This window comes from Eptesicus fuscus, chromosome 3 (assembly GCF_027574615.1).
Source record: "Eptesicus fuscus isolate TK198812 chromosome 3, DD_ASM_mEF_20220401, whole genome shotgun sequence".
In the NCBI taxonomy this organism is placed as follows: Eukaryota; Metazoa; Chordata; class Mammalia; order Chiroptera; family Vespertilionidae; genus Eptesicus; species Eptesicus fuscus.
Window position 1 is genome coordinate 78,968,351 of NC_072475.1, and position 5,108 is coordinate 78,973,458.

A 5,108-nucleotide genomic window follows, 5' to 3' on the forward strand; every position below is an offset into this window, starting at 1 on the left:
TACTTTTATGTAATGATTTTGATTCCACACCTATTGTTTAAAAAAATTCTTGCTTAAAAGCTGTGGGGCTACCAAGATAAGTAAAACAATCTCTACTCTCAAAGGAGGCTAATGAAAAAGATATATGTTGAGGCAGGTCAGACCTTCTGGGAGACCATCTGAGGCTGGATCACTGCGGTGTGTAGAAGCCATTACTATGTCCGATCCCCGCAGCCTGTGTGTGCTTGTTTTCCAGGTGGAACGCCCTTCTTCCATTTCTGTTTCCTACATTGTTACTCACCTTCCAAGACTAGTTTCAAATGCCAATTTATCCATGAAATCTGCCGTAATCTCCTCAGTTAACTATGCTTTGTGTTAGGTTGGTGCTGAAAGAAGCCAGGCCAAGGGACATTGTGAGTGTTTTAAGAAATTTTATTACATTCTCTCATAGCAGGCTGAGACCAGAGTGTCAGTGTCAGCCCCAAGGGGATGTTTGGGTCCTCTCCTATAGGGTAGAACTATGCAATATAGGGTCAGTATGTGGGTGCATGAGTCAGTCAAGTGGAGGGGAGTGCACAGGTCAGTCAGGTGGAGATTTCTTCTTATTTTGCTTCTGCAGGTGCTGGACTTCTGCCCAAGCTATGGGAAAAGGCTTATAACATTATATATTTCAGAAAATATGTCCAAGCAGGAGAGATTAGGGGTAGCTTATCCTAATACTTTCACACTGAAGAACCTCCATGATATCCTGTCTTAAGATCAATTGTGTAGGTCCCAGCCTTATGGGGTGGGGGTTATGTCCCTTATAGGCAAAGAATGCATTTTAGTCAATCTTCTTAGATTTCCCATAGGACCTAGCATGATGTGCTATAAATTATTTTTTAAAACAGGAATATATTAAAGCTAAAGAATCTTCTCTGTTACCACTTCTCTATTCATGAAGTATATCAGCCTTCTCAAATCATAGAGAAAACATCATTAAAGAGGCCAATCTAAACAAGCTGGGATATTTAGGAGAATTAACCCCCCAACCCCCCATACACATTTTTCTCTCTTGAGATCGGTTCTTTAATGCAGAAACAATGTCCTTATTAGCAGATGAGTAGCTGTTAATGTCAGCTGGGTGCAATTTTATCTAGTTTTCAGCTGTATGAAAATAGCTATCTGCCTACTAATATTTAAGAAGTCCATTAGGTTGTTGTATTGCACTGTTTATGTCTGGGGTTTTTTCCTAAAGCTGAGATGGCAGTCAAGCACCCACTCTCTGAAGAGTGTAGTGTTGTCATTAATCACGTGGCATCTTGTGAGATGCACGTCAGTGATGCTTATTTATCTATGGTTAGTATAGGTTCTTGAGTCAGTGGGAGGGAGGTTTCACCTCTGATATATCCTGTGTCTCTTTGTTAATGGTGATTATGGCCATGAATGTGGTGTAATATTAGATGAAACAGCAATTTAGTGGCTAGGATTTTGCTGCTTTGTGGCTGATTTAGAGCCATTATCGCATGGGCTATGATGAGGAGAATCACAGCTCTTTCCAGTGGATTTCCAAAACTATATTGGCATCAGAAACTGGTGATAGACTTAATAAATATTTTTTACCCATATTCTCTTTTAGAGGTAATATAGATATGTTATGATTGGTGAAATAGATTGACTTTAAAATGTCATTTGATTTATACTGGCGTTTTCCTGTGTTTACAGCATTATTGGATATAAGTGCTAGCATGTGGGTTTCACAAATATGATCATTAAAGAGGCCATAATTGCCAGAGATTAGGCCCAGCATATTAAAATCTGGGTGGCTTTTCTTTGAGGTAGCCTGGGTTTGAATAACAGCTGGGGCCTTTTGGAAGTCAAAGGGCAAACCAAGGACCCCAGCCTGAATGAAGAAGGCTTTTTGGGACAAACACAGAGATAAGAAAGTGAGTTTGTGTCAGATTTCCAGCCTTAAAAATCAGCTTGTCTCACCTCCATTTTCTCCCCATTCTCACCCCTGTCCCAGGCCTGTTATCACAGTAAACGCAAAATAGAATCTCTTTTTGCCTCATACTTTGAAAACCAAGCTGAGGTGAAGAGGGAACATGGAAAGGAAATCCTAAGATATCTAAATAAATGAGAGAGAAAAATCTGCCTTCCTGTGATTAAGGTGACTATGTAATTTGTCATGATGATTTTAATGGGGCCTCTGCTGGGTCTAGAGAACTAAATTATTGGTTGCCACCTAACTTGTTGGGTTACCCATATTACACACGGTATTATAGTAACTAACTTTGAGGGAAAACATCTGTCTTCTTTGTAGCCTCTTCATATCATGTTGAATAAATTGCAGCCACTAAATGGTTGTTTAGCTTTTCTCAATGGGCCACAGCTAGTGTGGTCTCTGGACCAGCAGCATCAGCATCACCTGGGAAATCGTCAGAAATGCAAATTCATGGACAAGCTGAATCAGATTCTCTAAGGGTGGCATCCAAGGAGCTGTATTTTAACTAGCTCTCCAGGTGACCGTAATGCTCTGGGCAGATTGAGAAGCACAACTCCAATGGCCTCTTCTAGAACAGTTAGCATCCTCTATCAGATATTTAATCTAATTCAGAAGCACACCCAGGTATTTAAAATAGCTACCTCTTCAGTGTAAGGAAGCATACTTTGTTCACCGGGCTGGACACTTAAAAGAAGCAATCTAAACCTTACTTGGAGGTATTACATTTAGAAACATGTCTACTTATCTGAGGGTTTCTAGTAAACTCCAGCTTTATAAAGAGAACTAGTAAATGTGTGGTAGTTAGAATTAAACCACCATTATGGAATTTCAAAGCTAAGGGAATCATGCATGTAGCTGTGCTCGTGGCATCCGTGCTTTGGAAGCACATTAAAATTACCTGGGGAGCTTTTAAAATCCTGATGCCCAGGTTGCACTCCATACCAATTACGTCACAATGTCTGCAGCTGAAATCCAGACATCAGGATTTAAGATGCTAGGCTGATTCCACTGTGCCACAAAGTTTAGAAATTCTTGGGTTATACAAACTTAGACATACTCCGACCCAGGAAGTTTGATGTAAGAAAGCTATGCCCAGAGGTGACTTCCCTGTTTCTCCCCAACAGAGGCCTGAGGTAGATAACTGGGGAACCGGCATAAAAGCTCTAGAGTGTGCTCTGGAATTGGAGAAGCACTTAACAAAGCTGCTGCTAGACCTAATGCTCATGGCTATTGAAGACGATGAATGTGATGTAAGGAGTTAGCTACTGGCTCTGAAAGCAATGCCATCTTTCACTTCTGAATTATGACTGGCTTCTGGGAAGTGGGTCCAAGAGAGTTGATCATCCAACACGTGTTTTCTTTCCCACAAGGACATATATGAACCGACTTCTGGGAGTAGATTGGAGGTGGGAGAAGTAGGTACCCTGGTAAGAGGGAATGCAACTCAACACAAGATAGGGAATACTTCCCAGGAAAAATGTGCTCTGGATAATTAACAAAATTAGTTTTACTGCTGGCTTTTAAATCTAGACAAGGAGTACTTAAAATGTTAATGGGTACCAGAATCATATGGAGGGTTTACTCAAACAATCTGCTGGGCCCCACCCCCTAGAGTTTCTGATTCAATTCTTTTAATATGGTGTTCCAGAATTTGCATTTCTAATAAGTTTTTAGATTATGCTGCTGCTTGCTGGCCAGGGCCACACTTTGAGAACCACTGTACTAGATGGTCCCTGCAAAAGTGAATGTTAATGATGACTTATTATCCTACAGACTTCTCTAAAGTATTCCTGGTTAATGGTGAACACTCCAGCTTGTGGTGGTAACTTCTTTCTCACCAGACCCTTAGTATTTCAGGAAATCAAAGTGAGGAAAATTTCCTTATACAAAAGTTATCAACCCTAGATGCATATTGGACTGACTTGGGAGTTCTGAAGGGATACAAACACCTGAGCCTTATTCCACTTACATCTCAGTCTTTGGGAATGGGGTCTAGGCACCTAATTGAAATATCCATGTAATTAAAACAACAACAACAACAAAAAAAAAAAACAGGGTGGGTAACCACTGCAGTAGTAGCTTGTTTAAATTAATCTTTACTTTTGATGAGATGCCCTAACACTCAATACTCACTGAAAGTAGATATTTGTACTCACCTGGAAGTCGTGAATGTCTTAGATCTGTGCTCTCTGAACTTCTATGTGCATATGAACTCCCTCTCCTTTCTTAAAATGCAGGTTCTGATTTAGTATGAATGCAGTGGGACTTGAGATTCTATATTTCTGACAAGTTCCCAGGACTGCAGGTCCATGAGCTACAATTTGGGTAGCAAGATTTTTGATTGCCTCCTGTTGCTAACAAGATTCTAAAGGGTCTTCCCCTGTTTATTTCTGTAGTTCTTTAACTTCCTAGGAAAGTACCTGGATAAACAGAAAAGGAACACAAATTACCTGCATCACCAGATTGTATATCATGAGAAATTAGGAAATCAGGCCCAGGAGGAAAAAGACCCACTGAAAAAGCTTACTGCAGAGTCAGGTACAAAATAGACCCAATATCTGAAGGCAACAATGCAAGTCTTCCCATTGTAGTAGGTCCCAAAATCAGCTGCTTAGAATCTTGATCTTCTTCATTTGACAGAAGACTGTTTTCCTTCATTGGTGTGTGTACAAATAAATCTGTTTTTGCATTGTCATTATGTGTAAACAGATAGCTATTGAAGCACAAAAAGGGTTAATTCCATCAATGTAAGTTTGGTGAAAGCTTCCTGAGGACAGTGGGAGCATTAGACAAATACAAAAACCAAAAAAAACAAAAAAAAACCCATCCTTCATCTGCTATGATCCCAGCAACACTCAGATGCAGGGTCAAGATTTGGGAATCTCAATCAGTCCAAGTAGATATAGTAAAAATTAAGTAGTAAACCTTGGGTCTCACTAATGTTTTCCTCCCCTTCAACTTGTATACTACATATTTTAAAGTTTATAAAATAGTAGGATTTTCTTCTAATCAATGTAAATCTAACCTTGAAAATAAGAGATCTTGGTCTAGAAATGGTGACTCACCTGAAAGATTTACAGAGGACAGGCAGCTGCAACCCAGGTGCCCTTTCATAACCTGGGTATGCATAGGGACCAAGAAGTTA

At 40.0% G+C, this 5,108-nt stretch overlaps 1 pseudogene; it reads left to right on the forward strand.

The window, feature by feature from the left end:
• Positions 1–1,221: 1,221 nt before the first annotated feature.
• On the forward strand, positions 1,222–4,512 carry LOC129147500 (ferritin, heavy subunit-like; annotated as a pseudogene).
• Positions 4,513–5,108: the final 596 nt, after the last annotated feature.